The sequence below is a fragment of the Zophobas morio genome, unplaced genomic scaffold, assembly GCF_036711695.1.
Source record: "Zophobas morio isolate AGI-343-1 ecotype UQ-CSIRO unplaced genomic scaffold, CSIRO_AGI_Zmor_V1 ptg000114l, whole genome shotgun sequence".
Classification (NCBI taxonomy): Eukaryota; Metazoa; Arthropoda; class Insecta; order Coleoptera; family Tenebrionidae; genus Zophobas; species Zophobas morio.
Genome location: NW_026972219.1, coordinates 64,856 through 86,234, shown reverse-complemented (window position 1 = coordinate 86,234; position 21,379 = coordinate 64,856). Strand labels below are relative to the sequence as shown.

Below are 21,379 nucleotides of genomic sequence, written 5' to 3'. Positions count from 1 at the left end.
AGAAATCTTTATACATCTTAAATTATTCTTAAGGTAATTTTCCTTTTTTCTCTAAATGTTTATTATTTTTATTATATTTATATTAATACTTTTTATCTGAGACTTAAAATTATCTATGAAATTTTTTTTAGCTTTTATTTTTCCCTTTTTTTTTTAAAAATTAATTTTCTTTTTAAAATATTCTTGAACGGTTTATATATTTCTAAGTTTTATATTGTTTGCTTCTTGTTTAATAGTTCGATTTATTTATACAATATCCTTTAAAATTATTTTTTTTGAGAAATTAAATTTTTTCCATTTTCTTTAAAGTTAATTGTGCAAAATCTATAATGGAAATATATTAGTTTATAATTTTTTTATAAAATTAATTTTTTTTCCAAAACTTATAAAATAACTTTTAAAAATTTTTTTTTTATATTTTGTTGATTAAAATCATTTATTCGAAATTCTTTCAACGATTATTTTTATATATATTTCTTACTTTTCCCAAGATTAAAACTTTATAAGTTCCAGTTCTTTTCGAAAGATTATAAATTTTTTAATTTTAACGTTTTTTTGGACTAAATAATAATAATTATTTGAAATTTTTATAAATAAGAATTGAATAGCTTTATATAAAAAACAAACTAAATAATTTAGATTCTAAAGAATATTTTAAAAAGTTTTATAGTTTTATAAAAAGTAAATATTAAATTATTATAAGAAATAAAAAATATTAATAGTAATAGAAAAGTTAATAATAACAAGTAAATTTTTAGACTAACAAAAAAAATAGTAATAGGCGAAAGAGAATTTTTTTTTATTTTTTCTACAACAAAAGTTTTTTCAGAGCTCCAATTGTTGTTTCTAAATAGTAACAATAATAATAATAATAATAATAATAATAATAATAATAATAATATAATTGTATTTATTTTTTATAATTTTTGATAATATTGCAATTCTATATATTTATTATTATTATTTAAAAAAGTAAAAAAAAAATATATAAATAATAATAAATTAAAATGTAATAGAAAAAATTATTGATATTATAACTATAATAATAAGTAAAGTTATTATCTGTATATTCATATTTATATTAAAATATATAAAAAGTTTTGGAAAAGTTTTATAATTAATGAAAATAAAGACTTTAAAATAATATAAAATATATTTCTTCAGTTTACAATAATAATAAGTTAATACAAAAGTTTTAGAAAGATTTTGTAATAATAGATACTTTTATAAAAATTTGTAATATATAATAAAGTTTTATTAATAACAAGTAAAAATCTACACACAGAATCTATAATTAATGGTAATAATAATAATAAGTTAAAAAAATAATATTATTATAATGAATACTAAATAAAAATAATAATAACAATAATAAGTATATTTATATGTAAAAAGTAAATAATAAATAAAAAGATCATAATAAGTAAATCTTTTATAGTAAAAATTTTTATTTCTTTATAAATTAATAATAACTAATTATAAAAGTAATAAAAAATTGTAATAATAATAAATAATTAAAAAAAATAATGAAGATAAATATTATGACAATTATAAAAAGTGAATTTCTATATAGAAATAATTTTTTGTAGAACATTAATTGCTTAGTAATAATAGTAGAGGAAATATAATAATAATTAATAATAAAAATAATAATAAAGTAAATATTAAATAAAAAATAATTAATATTATAACAATAATAAGAAGTAAATTTAGATTCAGAAGAATTATTATTAATCGATAATTATAACAATTTTTGACAAAAGTTTAAAAACAATTTATTTTAATAAAAAATAATAAGTAAATTTTTAAATGTAAATGATTTTTTTTTAAAGCAATAATGATAATATAATTTATAATAAAACTTAATATCTTCATTATTATAATAATAAAAAGTAAATTTATTAAAAATAATATAAAAATTTAAAAAGAATTGAATATTTTATAAGAAAAGTTAATAGAAATAATAAAACTTTTGCGAATAAAAAATATTAAAAAATTAAAATTATTAGAAAACAATATAAATTTTTTTAATTAATATAAAAAAATAAATAATAAATTTTAGTATTTTTATTTATTTATTTATTTATTATTAATTTTGTTTATAGAAAAAAGAAATATAAAAAATATTAAAATTTATTAATTATTAAAAAAAATCATAAGAATTAATAATGAAAATAGAAAAAATAAACCAGTTCGTTATAAAAATCAAATTCAAAGTCCAATGAAGATTCAGAATTGGATAATAGCGAAGGAATTCTAATGAAGAGAAGAAAATTTAATAATAATAATAATAATAATAATAACAATGACAATAACAACAATAATAATAATACTAACTGTATAACAGTTGCCATTGACGTGCGGACGTAGCCGTCGGAATGGGCCAATGAGGAGGCGAAGTCTTCCGAGTAATATTTAAGAAACACCAGATCTTTCGGGTGGTTGGGGTACAGAAAGCGGAGTCTGAGCAATGAAATGATAATAATTATAGAAAGAACAACAAGTAATTTTCATAATAAATAGTAGACTTTTTCATTCTATTTTTTGTAAAATTTTAATATATCCACAACGTTTTTTTTATTCGCTATTTTAAATGTATCAACTTTTTTCATTATATTTTCTGTAGATTTTTAAAATATTCACAACTTTTTATTGTTTTTCTTAAATTTTTTTTTCACTATTTTAAACGTTTTCAACTTTTTTTTTCATTATATTTATGAAATTTTAATATATCCACATCTTTTTTATTATTTATTATAGGCATTATATTTTTCATATTAAACTTTTTTATTAGCTTTTTTAATCACTATTATAGGTTTTCATGTACAATAAAATATATTTATTACTTCATATCTCTTTTATAATAAACTTTATTAGGTTTTATTATTTTTATTATCTTAATAATATAATAAGACTTTATTATTATATTTTTAATAATAAAAACTTCTACTGTTTACTTATTTATCACGTTATAAATATTTTCTTCTATTTTTTATAACTTTTTAAAAGTATTTTATTATTTTTTGATTATAATAATAATGATTAATATGATAATCATTATAAACTGCTTCAAGTCGTTGATGCGATCTCCTAAGGAGCGGATATGAAAGTCTTTAGCAAACCACGGCTGGAGGTGCCAGACGTCCAAGTTTCCTATCAATATGGATATAGAAATGTTTATAAAAACTTGGCATTTGGTATATAAAAAAGTGAATAAAAAGTTTAGTATTATTATAAAAAGTGTTTAAGAAATTGTCAGTTTTTTTTAAAAAGTTATTAAAAGTTTACTAATAATAGAAAAAGTGTTATAAACAAGATTTATAATAAATAACATTTATTATGAAAAGTATAAAGAATCAAAAATATATATTTTTCTTGTAAATGTTTTAATAAAAAAATGAAAAAAGGTAATTAAAAAAGTATTTTATATATATAAAAAGTTATTAAAGAGTTTATTATTTAAATGAAATTCTAAAGAAAATAAAAAAGTTTTATAAAATATATAAAAGTGTATATTTTATATAAAAATGCTAAAGAAAAGTTATAAAAGTCCTATTAATCCTATTAATTTCTTAAAAAAGGGAACAAAAAATAACAAAAGACCTTTAAAAAATATAAAATGTATGAAAAAAGTTTATCCTTTTTATAAAAATGCTTAAGAAAGTAATAAAACATAATAAAAAAAATGTTTTTAAAAATATAAAAAATATATAAAAAGTTTATATTTTGTACATAAAATGCTTGAAAAAGTTATAAAACTAATAAAGTTTAAGATGTACAGAAAAAGTTAAATAAAAAAGTTTATAAAAAAAATAATAAAAGAGAATTAAAAAAAGTTTATCAGAGAAAAAACTATTAAAAAGTTTTAAAAAAAGAAAACTAATAAAAAATTTATGATATCCAGAAAAGTTATAATCATTAAAAAAATAATAAAGTTTGAAAAAATTTAAATCTATAATTATAATGAAATTTATAACATAAAAGTAGTTAAAAAAAATTTTATAATTAAATTTATAAAAATTATTATTATTATTATTATTTAACCTCCATCATCAATTTGCATCCAAGCAACGGTGATTCCAGCAAGTTCAGAATCACTAAACCGAAGTAAAAAAGTTCCTAATAATAATAATAATAAATAATAATAATAATAATAATAATAATAATACTAATACTAATAATAATAATAATAATAATAATAATAATAATAATAATAATAATAATAATAATAATAATAATAAACCTTCGCCGACACCATTATCAAATAAACACTGCTGTGCCATTTCCTTCATTATAATAATAATAATAATAATAATATAATATAATATAATATAATAATAATAACGGTAATAATAACAATATTAACTTTTCCTATAAAGCCAACGATCAAGCCGTCTTTCCAGTAGTCCTTCACGTGTTTTGCTATTAAATCCTCTACAGCATAAAACCTTTTCATATTAAAACTTTTTATTTACTGTAAAGAATATTATAAAAATTTATAAAAAAGTTTTTAAAAAATATTTATTGTAAATATTTTATAAAAAACTATAAAAAGATAAAAAAAATGTTAAAAAAAAACTTTTTATGTATATAAAAAGTTTTATTATAATAATAATATTAAACAAATAGAAATAAGTATACAAATACAATAAACTTTACATAATAAATTTATAGATAAAAACTATAACGTGCATAAAAATAGTTTTTTTTTTAATTTATATAAAAATAATAATGAAAGTACAAAAGTTTTAATAGTAATATATAAATGTTAAAAAAAAACTTTTGAAAGTATATAAAAAGTTTTAACAGTAATAATATAAAAAATAGAAATATATAAAAATAATAAAAAAGTGTTTGTTTTTATATATAAAGATTAAAAAGTTTTAAAAAAGTCTCTATAAATTAAAAACTTTTTTATGTATAAATTTATATATAAAAGTAAAAGTTTGAATTTTTGAATAATAAATAAAAAAGTTTTTATATATATAAAAACAAAAAGTAAAAAATCTACTTAAAAAATTTTTTTGGCAAAAGTAAAAATGAAAAAACTTTTTATATTATGAATATTAAAAGCTTCTAAAGTTTTTGTAAATAGTAATAAGTAAAAAAATTATTAATAAAAATGAAAAACTTTTTAATAATAAATGTAAAAAGCTTTAAAAGATTTATTATTAAAGTTTGTATATAAAAAAATTTTTTTATAAAAAGAAGTTTATTATAAAAAGTGGAAATAAGAAAACTTTATATCATAAAATTGAAAAACTTTTTATATTATAAATATAAAAAAATATAAAATAATTGTAAGTAAAAAAAAACTTGAAGTTATTAGTAAATAATTAGTATATTATTAAAAAGAACTATAAAAAAAAAGTATTATAAGAAAAATAAATAAGTAAAAAAAATAATAATATAGTAGAAAGTAAATATTTAATACGATAAAAAGTTTATATATATATGGATATAGTAATAAGTAAAAGTATATATATAAAAATAATAAAAAGTAAATAATAATAATAAAATACTAATAAAAATAAATTTTAAACGCGACTATAATAAAAGTTTTATAGTAAATAATAAAATAATAGAAAATAAATTAAGTAATAATAACAAATAAAATATAAAAAATATAATAAAAAGGAAATAATATTTAAATAGTCTTAAGTAAAATGAAAATAAATAAATAATAAAAAGGATATAATAATAAAGTTTCATTAAAAAATAAATGAATAACAAGTAAAATAATAAAAAAATCAATAATAAAGGAGTTAATAATAATTACAAGTAAAAAAAAATTATATAATAAAAACTTTTTAAATAATAATAAGTAAAATTTATAATAGATAAAATCCATATAAGTTAAATATTTTTAGTATAAGAAACAATAATAACAATAAAAAGTTTTTTTCTGTAGAAAATAGTAAGAAGTAAAAATGTATAAATACAATAAATATCAAAAAGGTTTATTTTGTAAGTAAATATATTTGATATATAATTAAAATTTATTATCTAATAATAAAAAATAAAATATTATATACAGTTTTAAATAATAATAAGTAAAAAATATCTAATATATAATATTGATAGGTAAAAATATATCAGATAATAATAAGTAAAAATTTTATATAATAAAAAAATGGATAATATATAAATATTGCAAACAGTAAAGAAATAATTTATTTTATGAAAACCATTTTAAATATTCATAAGTAATATTTATATAAATGAAGAATATATAACTAGTTAATATTATAAACAGTAAAGGACTAATAAATATTATATAAAAAAGTTAAATAATAGTAAGTAAAAATATTTTATTGAAAATAAAAAATAAAATAATAATAAAAATATTTTATACAATTTAATGATAATAAGTAAAAATATTTTTAAATAAAAGAATAAATAACATATAAATATGGTGAACAGTAATAATAAATATTATTTTAAATAATAATAAGTAAATTTTTTTATATATTAAAAATAAAATTATAGAATACTATAAATAGTTAAGGTTTTGTTAAGTATTTTTTGAATAAAAAATTAGGAAAAATATTAATATAAAAAGTAAATAAAAATTTATAAAAAAGGTAATTTTTGTAGTTATAAATAATAATGCGTAAAAATTTGTTATATAATAACAAAAATATATATAGTTGAGAAGAATAACAAAAGCATTTTATATAATAATAATTAAAAATATATAATAGGGTAGTAAAAAAAATAAATAAATATATATACAATTAATAATAACAATAAGTACAAATATGTTTATACACTAAAGAATAATAAAAAGTAAAAATATTATACACAATAAATAAAAAATTATAAAGAAAATATTACAAATATGAAATGCATGCAATAATATTAATAAAAAAGCAATTTTATAATAAGTAAAAAATATATCAAATAACAATAATTATTATAATGATAAAAAAAATTTAATAGAGGACCAATCCCAGAAGGTAAACTTTCGGCCAGGAAGAAAAGTTTTATGGAACATTTGGTAACTCACGCACGCGGGAGTACCTCCAACGCCTAAATATAGTTATTATTATCATTATTATTTATTACATTATTACTATTGCTAATATTATTTATTATTACTATTTTTTATTATTATTATTATTAATATTGTCTTAACTTTTTACCTGAAATTTTCATAAACAAAAACTGAAGATTAGAATCGGACAATTCTGAACCCGTTTGTCTTTTAAAATGGGCGCTGAGCGCTAAAATGCGTCAAAATACACTAATAAAAATTATTATTCTGGTAACCAGCGGACAGCTGCGACCACGTGACTGAGTCTGGTACAGCGTAAGGCTTCCTGCCCTTGGTGTAATAATGAACATCAGCAAAAAAGAACTATAAAACATTGTTTTTTCTAATAAAAAGTAAAAGAAGAGAATATATTTTTTGAAAAAAAAAAGTTTATACATAAAGGTATAAGAAATAAATAATTATATATATACTAAAAGCTGGTGAATTGAATTTACAGTCATTTTATCAGAAACTTGTTAATTTTATTACTATTATTTTGATAATATAATAAATTAATCATTACCAATAAATAGTATGTATATATATATACCAAAGTAGTAGAAATAAGAAATAATATATGTAAAACTTATTTTTTTCATTATTAATTTTCATTGGTAGTTAACATAATATTTTTTATTCTTTTAGTAGTTGTATCATTGTCCTGCGTTAGTTTTGCGCTAGAAAAAGCTGCACGCATACAAATAGCTAAAAATTCTAGCATTTCCTATACTAAGTGAGTATTTTCATACATGAAATTATTATATAATTATTCATTAAAAAACCGTATTTTCCAAATGGCTCAAGTAATTTTCTTTAGTGAAAATAAAAATTATCTAGTAAACGAATAGAACAATACTGGGTTAATTAAATCTGCGTAAGTCTTTTAGCTTCTATATCTTTGTATAAAGCACGTATAGATTTTAAAGTGCTGTGCTTTTTGTAAAACCACGTAAACTTTTAAAAAAGTTTTTAAAAGGGCATTAACATAAATTAAAGATGTGGATGAAAAAGATTATTTTTATATAGTCAATCGAAGTTTATTTTTTTATACAGTTTTCTATTTTTTACTATAAATATTACTCTAAATTTTAAATTCAATAACATAAAGTTAATATTTTTTTATATATTTATATATAATTTTATTGTATTACACAAATAATATATTTTTATGAACTTTCTACTTTTCTCAAGCTGCTGGTCATATACTTTTTGTAGTTTTACTTTAAATTGTTTATAAGTTTTGCTTTTCCATCCAATTATAACGCGCAAAAGTTGATACGCTGTGGAATTTATTAAGGCATTAAACTAAAAAGTAGAGTATAGTTGCTATAAAGAGGTTATTGAGAAAAAAAAAATTTTAAACTATTAATTTTCATTGTCTTTAAGAAAATATAATTAATAAATAATTTATTATCCAAGAAATTTAATATACATGAAATAATAAATTTTTAATTTAAATATCATTTTAAAAAGTGGACATCAATGGCCATTTTTATTAAACGTATTATATTTTTAGCCAAAATAAATTTTATTAATTTGACTAGTTATTTAATCCTTTTAATTTTTAAAAAGAGTTTCATATGAGACTAAAGTATAATTTTACTTTTAATTATGCCTGCTTTACTGTTTTTTTTAAGGTGCACTTACCGCACTTTAGAGAATTCTGCAAAAGTCGCAATCCTTTTATTTTTTTTCAAAAAAGAAAAATGTAAAATAGCTTTATTTTTAGCCTCTATACAATAACTTATTTTTTTAAATATATCAGCGTTTCTGTGCTTTAAATATATATTTTTTAACTTTTTTAAAAAAATAATGTTAACGAAGTAATGTTTAGCATCTTTACGATAGTTATTTTTTTTTTTAAAAAAAGGCTTCTTATTAGCACCTTTACAATAAATATATATTTTTCTAAAATATATAATATATATAACAACGTAGCGTTTTAGCACCTTAACAGTATTTTTAAAATTTCTTATTTTAGGAATAATAATTAAAGTAGTGTTGGGCATCTTTACTATATTCTTTACAATTTATTTTTTTAAAAAAAAGGATGAGAAGTAGCATAGCGTTGAACACTTGAAATATTTTTATACTTTTTATACGTAAAGAAAGCGTGGTAACTGAGATGTTTTGCAGCTTTGTCATATTTTTTTGGTTTTAATTTTTTTAAAGTAAATTACAGCAAAATAGCGTAGTTCTTAACTTTTACTAATTTTTTTATACTTTTTTTTATAATAATTATTGTAAAATAGAGTTGTGGTTAAAATTTTTAACTATGCTTGTTCGCTCGCTTAAATTTAGAGTCAATTTTTATAAAACTGTTTTTGTTAATTTTTTTTTGTCAGACTAAAGCATACTTTCTTCCTTTTTTTTGGGATAATAATAATAAAATAATAATAAAATAATGATAATAATAATGTTGTAAAAAGTTTATACATAAAGTCTTTAAAAATATAAATTCTGATATCCATAATTTTTTTCCTAGAGCTCTAGTGAGGGTTTTATAGAAAAAACCCTCGGGATAAGAAAATTAAAAAGTGATTGGCTAGCCTTTTTTAATTATATTTTCTAATTGGGGGATAAAGCAGAATAGCGAAGGATTATCGGAGCTCAGCAACATTAAAAAAAATTTTATAGATTTAAAAATTGAAAAGTTTTATAATGCAATTATTATATTCTTTCAAAAATTTCATTTTTTTCTAAAATAATAATATAATAGTAATAATCTAAAACCGGCTGAGAAAAGAAATTATCCCAGAGGATCGTGGCCTCGCCGCTGCAGACCTGGACCACGTGGACAATCACCACGATGGGAAGTGACAAAGTGGCGATATCAAACATTAGGTCGTCTCCAATAACAAACTGCGTGTGGAAAAGAAGAGCAAACTTTTTCTCAGTAACTGCCTTTAAAAGTAATAGTAATAATAAAATAAAAATAATTATAATTATAATAAAATAGTAAAAGCTAAAATATATTATAAAAAAGTATTAAATTATTATAATAATAATTTATTAATAGATAGAAATAAATTTTGTTATTGTGAAGTTTTTTTTTAACATTTCAATTCAAAAATTTATATATATTTTCTTTATTATATTTGTTGCATTATATTAAAGGAATTACTTATAAATAATAATAATATGCACTACTTCAGCACTTGTATTTTTCCTCTTTATTTTTTTCAAAAGTAAATTTTGAAAATTAGCGACGGTGGTACAACAGTTTGGCGAATATTCCATAAGTTTGCTTATAATGGTAATAGTGATAATAATAATGATAATAATAATGATAATAATGATAACTTTCCGTTTAAAAGTTCAGCGCAGGAAGTACTTGTTAGCAGAGAAGAATCTACTGCTAATTTGGGGATATCTTTTTCTCTATTAAATAATAATAATAATAATAATAATAATAATAATAATAATAATAATAATAATAATAATAATAATAATAATAATAATAATAATAATAATAATAATAATAATAATAATAATAATAATAATAATAATAATAATAAAATAAGTACGCAATGAGGGTAACAGTAACTTCAGGAGGGTTCATATGAACGCTGAGTTTAGCTCCTGAAAAGTTTATTGATACATTATTTAAAGTAGTACATAATAATTATATTAATAATAATAAAATCAATAATAACGATAATGAAAGCCAATACCAACGAGAAGTCGAACAGAAGCATTAAACTTGACTTGAGTTTTCAGCACTTGAGGGGGTTGATGCTCAACTATAAATGTTCTGAACACGTAGGAAGTAAAAGAGAGATCCAATGAGAAGTGTACATGGGAGACCAACACGTGGTAACACGTGCATAAGTATAACGGAGCACGTGGAAGTCACATGTAATAAAGGAAACTGTTGTATTTAGTTTGCTGACCGCCAGAGCTCTCACGTGGCAAATAAAGAAAATGTCGAGCACTTGGGGCTTACCCGCGAACGAGCGTGGAGAGCAAAGCAGTGGCTTTTGACAGTAATGAGGAAAAAAGTTCTCGCTGCCGCGCTATTAATTAATTAATTAATTAATTAATTATTATTATTATTATTATTATTACCAGGTGAAGTAGTTACTGAATGACATGTTAAAAGGTTCAATACTTTACGAGTCTACAGAAATATTAAATAATATTTGGGTACTATAAACTAATAATTAATTACCAGACATCGTATCTGCCAGAGAAGTTCTGCTATAGTTTCACACCAGCTTTGAATTTGGTTGAGCAGCTCGTAATTCTTTTAATAATAATAATAATACTAGCTTAATTATAAATAAGTGTAGCACTTTCCAGCCAAAAAGTTTTATAAAATATATGTGAAAAATGGCCGTTAAAGGCGAGGGCTATGCGGAGGTTGGTCAAGGCTGTACGAGCACGAGTTTGCACGAGCACGACTATAGAACACCTGGAGGAGGGCATAGCCCGGGGGGTGGGAGGTACGAGAGCATCTTGTAACCCCCACGCATCCCAGCGAGGTTACTCAGTTCATGGATGCTATCCAATTTGGTAGGTATTAACTTTTTAAAACTGCCCTGCCAAAGCAGATAATTTTACTGCATCAAAATATTATTTTGCCAAATTACGCACGTGGTTTCAATGATAAGAAATTGGCATGTTTTTATCATAATTGTTGTATTTAACGAACTTTTTGGCCGGCATAAAAATTTCGTATGTGATTTACTTTTATTAGTTATTATATTTCTGACATTTTACTTAATATTTTTATAAAACTTTTTTATTTTTTATTGAACGGCATTAAAAAAGTAATTCATTATATTGTTGGATATTTCCGTTTATTATATTTTATAACTTTACATATAAATATTATGAATTTTTATATAAACTTTCTTTCAATTCATTATTAATAAAGTGGACTGGAATATGTTGGTAAATTTTCATTCTTTTTAATATTTTTATTAATAAAAAATAAAAAAAAAAAGAAAATCATTATTTTAAATAAAGGAAGAATAAAAAGAGTTAATTATAATATAAAATGTTTAAAAGAAATATATATTATTATAAAAAGTTATTAAAAATAATAATACAATACATAAACTATAAAAAAAAAATTATGTATTAGCAAAAAGTAAAAAGTTATTAAGTCAATATGTAAGTATTAGTATTATTAGGAGAAGTTTTGTAATAAAGGTGAATTAAAAAAATTTTGTAACGAAAATAAATGGTAATTAGTAAAATTTCTTCCATATCGGTAATAGAAAATTTAGTAGTAAATAATAATATATAAAGTTTTTTCAATAATAATATTTATAAGTAAATAATAATATATAACAATAGAAATCTATGATTATAAAGATAATAATAAAAACTTGCAAAAAAGTTTGTTAAAATTTTTATTATTATTATAAAGTTTAAATAAAGTTAATAAAAAGTTTTTATTTTAGAAAAAAATCTATAAAAGTGTAAATATTTTGATTATTAGCATTGTTTTATAATAATTGTAGAAGAAAAAGTTTTTTTAATAGATAATAATAAGAAATATAAATAATAAATAATAAAAATAATAATAGTAAAACATTATCGTTTGCTCCTTCTATTCGCTGTTGCCTATGCCAATCGGCAAGCTTCTCTGGATATTATAAATTATAAATCTGTTAAAATTGGCAACAACACGTGAACCATAGTCACGTGTCTATCAACGATTGGCTGATATGAAGAATTAATTTTTTTACCGAATAAAATAATTCTTTGAAGTTCTGCTATTTGGCTTATATTGGAGTTTAATGAATTGTAGAGAGCAGTAAGTTTGGACTGAATTTCTATATTGACTAAAAAAAAAAAATTTAATTAACACTAATAAAAAATAAACGAGGGATAATAATAAATAAAAAAGAGTTAGAAAATAGAATATTAGTTATAATAATGATAAGTAAAAAAGGAGATATAAAAATTATAAAATAAACTTAATAATTTTAAAAAAATTTAAAAATAATTATAATAATAATAAATCTTGCAAATATATAATAAATAATATATATATATATTAATAATAGTAAATAATTAATATAAATTATAATTATAAATAAAAATAACAATATAATATTTAAAAGAATTATAATAATAATTATAAAAATAAATATATTAAAAAATAATATTATATAAATATTTCTAAAAATTTTTATAATAATTAAATAAATAATAATTAATTTATAATAATAAATAAATATAAAAATAATGATATATATTAATAATAACTATTATAATAAAATTTTATTATAAAAAAATTTAAAAAATATTATCATAAATACATAATAATTATATAATAATATTATAATAAAATAAATAAAAATACATAAATAATTATTATATATTAAGTAAATTTTTGAATTTACTTTAATAATAATTTTATATACTTTTACAAAAAGTTATTATTTCACACATTTTTTATAAAATAATAATAAATAGAAAAATTATAATAAATAAAAATAACAAACAGTATTAGAAAAATGATTATAATAATAAATATTTAAAATAATAACAAACAGATATATATGATATATAAATATTTATATAATATAGTAATAAAATTTTTTTTTTATAATGTTAACTTTTAGTTAATATTATTTTTATTTTTTGTTCGCTTTTTTTAACTTCAAGAAGTTTTTCTTGAGTTTTTGTATTTATAAAGCTCTGAAGTCGAATCTAATAATAATAATAATAATAATAATAATAATAATAATAATAATAATAATAATAATAATAATAATAATAATAATAATAATAATAATAATAATAATAATAATAATAATCTACTAATTCTTGATAGTGTATAGTGTGATATTCTTGAAACTTTTCTGCTTCAGAAAAAAAGTTTTCAGAATCCTAAAAAAAATAGTTTGGAAAAAATTTTACTGAAAAAAAATATTAACGGTGTTTTTCTGTATTTATATATTAAAAAAAATTTAAAATTTTCCTTATTTAATAACCCTGCAAAAAGATGACCAATCAATTGTATTAAGTAAAATTAGCGTATCAATAAGTTGATCCCGCTTTGCTAGGGAGATTATCCAGCATACAGTGATTAGTCCTCTGTTTTTTTTCCGAGAAAGGAGGGTTTTAATTGGTTGTTTTTGATTATCAATAAACGTTTACACCAATTCATTTGAGTTAACTATGAAAACCACATGCCTTTTATAAGCCTTGTCACACGTGCTAGAATAAAACCACGTTCAAATAATCACCGAAAAACATTGGAAAAACTTTTTTATGGGCAAAATTTTTATTATTTTTATTCACGACAATATTTTTATAAATAAAAACAGAAAACCTTCAAAAAAAAAGAAATACCAATACGCTCTTACGCAAGTCGCGTAGCTCTTGATAAAAATTATGATCTCCAAAAAAAGTAGACTTGCTTTTCTCATTCAAAAAAGTTTTCTCATATTCTTTTATGTTATCAATAAGTAAATTTATATTATAAAAAATATATATATATATATATAAGTTTTTAAAAATAAAATATATTAATAAATATCTGAAAATATCAAAAATTCTTTAAATAAGTATACGAAAATATAAAAAATATATAATTAAGTATATAAAAATATGTAATAAAGTAGATAAATAAACGCCTAAGCAAGAAGCAATATTTTGGGCCAATAGAAGAGCATTTTTGCCGTATTTTACCTAAAAAATACAAATAAACAATATAGTGAAACGTTATAAGTGGTTAGTTTGCTTAAAGAAAAAATTGGATTGGCTGGATTATACACGTGCTGTCATGAATTTCTTTTTTATTTGTGCAACTCCCCTGACGAACAGCGGAAGATCACGTGGGTTTGCAGAGAATCAAGTGCTTTGGCATGGTCACGTGTAATATTAGCAAACAAACATGCTTTGCAAATAGCAAAACCATTTAAGCACGCGATGCAAAAAAAGTAAATTAAATAATTTTCTTAAAAAGAAATTAAATTAAGAACTATAAAAGAAAAATTTAGAAAACGTATAAAAAAAGTAAAATAGCGATTTACTAATTATTTTAATAAAATTAAAATTTCCTTAAAAAATTTACTTGTAAATCTTTTAGAATTTCTTGAAGTCTCAAGTGAAGAAGGAAACGATCATCAGGAAATTGTTTTAATTCTTTTATTTTTTGCTCAACACAATTAAAAAGAAAATCTCGTTTTTTATTAGCTTCTTCCAGTGATAAATTATTCCTAACGATAATTTAAATTAATATAAATATCTTGTAATAATTTCTCTTAAAAACTAAATAATAAAAACGATTATAAAAGCTTTTTCCCATCAATTATATATTAAATTATAATTAAAAAAAAATTTATGTAAACTTCCATACACAAGTTAAATTTATAATAAAAACAAATAAACAAAATACAAAAATATAATCAGGTACCAAAGAAAAATTATTGAGCTATGATTTAAAAAGAAACTAATTTTTATATATATATATATATTTTTAAAATTTATGAAAAAGCATATGAACAAATTAGCTATGCTCTTACGCTTAAATTATAAAAAAGTTTAAATTTAGATTTAATTTATACTTTTAAAGTCGTATGAAGCATATAACCAAACCTTTATAAGTTGATTTATAGTTGTTTAATACTGTATTTATAAAAAAGAATCATAATTATCAGAGTAACGATAGTCTTTACGCAGTTATTAGAATCTATAATTAGCTATTAAGTTTTGAACTTTTTGGTACAGTAATTATAACTAGAATATTTGGAAAAGCAGATTAACAGATTTAAGTTATCAACTTAACTACAGTCTTTACGCATTTTTAAAAACAATTGTTAAAATTTTACATTTTTATAACAATTTTACCAAGAAATTTCTTCGATCCATGAGGCAAAGTAGTGACGAAGTTCTATGGGGATAGGAGAAAAAAGATACTTTCTCTGAAGCTCAGGGAAATCTTGTACTCTTTCCCACTGAGCCATCTTGGTTATTAATGTACAACAAATTTATGAATTTAACTAGCTTTTACTTCTCAATAGTCTATAGAGTTACAAATATTATTGTACTTAAAAACTCTCTTTTTTTATCGTTAAAGATATTCCAAAGATAAATTTAGATGCTTTTCTATTACAATAAAAACCTATTTATATATTTTATATTTATACTACATTATAAAATAAGTAATAATAACAGCTCTAGCTTATTAATTTATACAAAAAATATATTATTAGAAAAACTGAAAACTTTGCGAAAGGTAGCAAAGCGAGTCGTTAGGAATATACACCTCAGTAACTGAACTGGCAAACCACCATTATTGCGGTGAATGGCAAAAATACTATTACTGTTGCGCTCAACTAAAAACTTTTAAAAAATTTTATTTGCCGATCAAAAATTTTAAAATTTTAGATATATATAATTTCTTTTATAACTTTCTTAGTTTCTTAAAGTTAATGTTTTTTAATTTCACGTATTTTAATAGAGATTTTAAGTAATGGAATTAAAAGCTTTAAAGAGGAATTGACTTAATTGTTTTATAAGTAGTAAAAAAATAAAAACTAGTTGCGTTTTAGGCTACGCTACAGCGAAAACGAGCCTAACTATATACAGTGAATTTAAAATTTTTCGATTATTTTTTAATGAAGACGTCGTTTCTAAAAGTTTGAGAAAGTTAACACTAAATTGGGCATTGCTTGCTAAGACAGAAATTTCATCTTTTTGGTTGTAGAACTACTCTTAACCTAAGCATTTAAACATATTTTTTTCTAAAATTAAACTAGTAAATTTTAATTGATAATGAATATATTAATAATATATAAAATAATGAATAATAAATATTAATTAATATTTTTATAGGACGGTAAGTTTAGAATTTTCTAAGACTGGCTTGGGGCCAACGCTTTTTACAAAGTTTTTGATTTTTTTTGTTGCTTTCATTTTATTCATCTCCTAAAGAGTAATATCTTCTTTGTAGGGTGAAGGCGAACAAACAACACGAGGCTGGTCGCTTATTTAACATAGGACCAATCTTTTCGGCAGCTCGTACGACAATGAACCTGGGGACAGAACATGAATCCTTACGTCCATGAAGAGTGTACGTGAGTGTTGGTTTTTAGCGTTAATTTTACTTGGCTCAAATAAATAGTTGTAAATGGTTTAATTAATATCTTGCTGAACCTAAACAGAAAGCATACTGGAGCCGCGCGATTATATTTATTATATACTGGTAAATAACACTCTTTATCTCCCAAGTCGTAGCCCAGCGTAAGCCACAACATTAATATGACGAGAAAGATAACACACTGCAGCGGAACTGCATTATGACCCAGGAATGGGGCAAAGTGTTATATGTCAGCATAGATAGAAGTTGTTCAATTCAATTCGATTCTATAATTTTATTATATTATTTTCTTTCATTTTAACCATTTCTAAGATAGTTAAAGAGAATAGTAAAGGGAAAAGTCTAAGTAAGGTAGAAATCTAAACTTAGTTTACTTTACTACTTTCTTCATGAAATTATTCCAACTTCAGTGGGTTCCTAATACTAACTCATATGCTAACTAATAATAATATTCCCTAAGGTAGCAAAAACTTTTAAATCCACCCGAATTCACAGATGCAGTAGATAACTAGGCGATGTTACGAACTAATGATAATATGACTTGGACTTGAAAAAAACAGGTATGAAAAAAAGTTCTTTGGCTCCTGTCTTTTAACCCGACGGTACGCGTGTCACCTTATAAAATAGTTTTATGAAAGTGATGCATGGCTGTCGAAAATCAGTGCTTGCTGGTAACAAACTTTTACCAAGATCCTTCCAAAGGTAGCCTAAAAATGTGGGAGGTGCTAGATTCCCTGTATCTTAGGTGAAACCACTATGATTGATAACATACGTAGGACTTAAAATATGTACCATTGCTTTCCTCAACTAGACATATTTGGCTCTAATGATTGGCTGTTGTTGCATTCACTTAACCAAACCGTTAACCCTAACCTAACCCTAAGTATTTTAGCTAAGCAACTTTGGTGCTTCAGTGTGCGCCCTCTCGAACAAATAATTGTCCTTGGCTCTAGGGGCTTTAGTTATAACTTAAAGCTGGTAATGAAATGCGTGTATGTATCCTCAAAAATAGTAATACGCTTGAACTCAACTATAAAGGAATAATAAACAAACAGTTTCATCCGAAAGGGTCATTTTGTAATTAACTACTGGTGATTCCTTGTTGATCCACTAGTACAATGTGAGAGGATCTTTCATTCGGTGTCGTAGTTTAATAGCCGACCCCTTAGGAATCGTTTGTTGCAATTTAGCTACCAATAGGCTACTTCACTTAATCTTGGCGTTAATAATAGAATTACTCGATTCATTTAGGGTGTTGCCCGCACCAGGTTGCTTACTGAACTAGAAGGTTACGTTATATTGTCAAAAATGAAATAAAAAATAAACAATGATACAATTCTAGCTCAAGTTTAGCATGGCTTTATCGAACTGTCTCCGCAGTAGTGCTGCTAATTGTAAAACTAAAGCAAAATTCACTTCGCAAAGTATACTTTAATTTTGGAAAAGCTTAAACTTTTTGGAACTTCTATTGCATGAGGCAAAAGTCAGATGTATTTAGTATTTATAATAGATGATAAATTTTTCAAAAAGGCAATCCACAATTGAATTTTTTTTTTAAATTTTGTACTCATTGTTAAATTCTCGCAGCTCAATGTCTTTGGAGGTCGCACTGCTTATTTACAAATCGATACAAAGACAAGCATGGTCTTACTTTTTTAAAGGTGTGGGCCCCCCTTCGGCGGGACACAACCTTTTACATGGATGTCATATTGTATCACCTATAGTTTTTTACAAAAAGAGTGAAACCTGATGTTTTTATATATAATAAAAAACTTACTGCCAACTTTAAAATAATTTACACTCAAATGAACTTTTGATAATTCAACCTTGGCATTGGTATACAGCACTTCCCTCGTTCAAATGTTTATTAAAATTTTTATGTGTTCTCCAACTGCATTCTGTTGAGATTTTTTTCTAGCATATTACTTTCATATGAATGTCTTAAAAGTTTTTTGAAAAACAATTTAATTAGAAGGTTTGTACTATTTTTTAACTTCTGTTATAACACGTTTATCTGCACTATTGCTGCTCTTGCTAAATATGATGTTTACATAGTTTTCCTTCTGTTTTTAATAGTTAAGTAATGATGTTTCTGTTTCTTATCCCTCCCTAATTGTGGTATTTATCCATAGAAATTTATTAAATTAAGGTTAAAATAAATACATTTTCTTTGTTAATGGAAAAGTTACAGCGATCTAGACTATTATGCGGTCATGATTTAAGTAAGGTTTTTACTCGTTACCCTTTAGTTGTGTAGTTTCCACGAAAGTGTGTTGTAGTGCTGTCACCTTTTATCTTGAGAGCTACGTTAAATGATTCGGCAGTTTTCAGTTGAGTGAGATTGCTTTATGTTTTTATGTTACTCTCGTAAAGTGGCACTAAAGTAATAGTATGAGCTTTACCACTGTAATTTTTACCGAACTGCGGTGACTCAAGGTTAAAACGTTATCTTGCCCGTTAAATTTTATCCTAGAGTTGGTTCTACGTTAAAAGTAGGGACTAAAAAAACATGTGGTTAAAAACCCTCTATGGCGACCTGCTTTTATGGATATAAGCTAAAACATCAAGTAGGCTTGAATATTTATATCTATATCCTCTACATCTTTTGACCCTTTCAAGGAAAGATCTAATTCAGCGAGCTATGTATATGGCTGTCGTGCTTTAATTGAACTTCCTAATTGTTAACATATACCCAAGAAAGCTTTAGAGATGGCTGACCCACGTTTTGAAAGAATTGCTTTGTAAACGGTGAAATCAGAGGTAAATAGTGGCACCTTTGGAGGGCTCCACAGTACCTAGATCTTAGCATGCAGTACTACTGTTTTGTGACAAAATGCTGGTGCGCTTTGTTCGATAAGTGCGCTGATGCGGGGGTCAACCGCCGCTGCTATTGTTAATATACTAGCTTCGTTGCCTGTTATACCAAGCCGGTTATAAAGTTGTATAAAGATAAATAACGCAAATATGTGTGATCGAAGTAACAAATAATGGGGACACTAATTTCGAATAAAAGGAACTACCGTTAAGCTGGGTAGTAAAGGACGTAGAACTAGATCGTAGGAATAAGGAAACCAAAAGAGAACACTAAGGGTTCTAAGATCGTAGAAATAGAACTAAGAAAACTGCAGAACCATTCGAGAACAACAGAACTTAAAACACGTAAAGATAACGCTTTTATATGAAAAATATAGCAAATTCCGTTCCATCTGAGAGGAGGACATTAAATCTACACACCTACAAGTGAAGAAGAGAAAATTAACAATTTTATGTTCAATAAATTTAGATTAGGTTAATAGTTTATTGTAGGCATTTGATGAGGTCTGTATTAAAACCTCGAATGGTAATATTTAGATGAACGGATTAATCTAATAAGGGATTAGAAAGCGCTGATATGATGCTGTTGCCATAACATTGTGTACCCTTGCTCCTTCTAATGGCCGGTAGAACCATTAAAACTAACTTTAAATTGGTGAGATGGCTAATTTACTCTACGTACTCTATCTAAAGCTAAATAGTTGCGGACGAAAGCTAAGGATAGGTTACAAAATGAATTCAACATTTCAATGAGTCTTTAAAAAGGCTGTCAAGATGAGTAATGCTTAATAACACTATTTGCCATTATTTCTCGGTTGGTGAACAACTAGTTGGTACTGATTTATCCGTAAAGTAGCTCATTTATGGACTTTATTATGCTCTATGACGTTTAGCTGACTAAATAATTTACCGAACTTGATATCATTTACTTTAGTTGTATGGTACCATGTAATGGTACTTTACGAATTATTTACTAGTATATACTATAATGAATGCGGCCCTCTGCTATGCTTATACCTGTACTGTATTCAATGTTTTTTTAACTAAGTAGTTTTTTTTGGGACTGCTGAATTGTGCAAAGGAGCATTATAAACGTGCCTAAACTTTTTTCTTAAAGTGTTGCTCATCTATCTATTTAATATACCTTTGTTAAATGTTAAATATTTGTTTATACGTTAGTAAGAAGTTTATAGGTTTTAGCTAGGTTTTAGCTGTAATAGTAGAAACTTATATGCATAACGTCATCTATTCATCCTCAATCGCTGATTTAGAATTCTGCTTCTGTCTAATTAGACTATTAACATATATAAAAGTATTAACATCTAATAATCAATAAAAACTATTAAAACTATTAAAAACCCTTGGTTTTTTTTAATGCGTACATAGTTGGTAGTATAGATAAAGTGCTGAAACAAAAGATATCTTTACTAATTTCAGTGGGCATAATTGTAGTGTATAGAAAA

At 22.4% G+C, this 21,379-nt stretch overlaps 1 pseudogene; it reads right to left on the bottom strand.

Annotated features, from left to right (window-relative positions):
- Window positions 1–803: 803 nt before the first annotated feature.
- Window positions 804–14,165, bottom strand: LOC135144967 (signal transducer and activator of transcription 5A-like; annotated as a pseudogene).
- Between the last annotated feature and the right edge of the window lie 7,214 nt (window positions 14,166–21,379).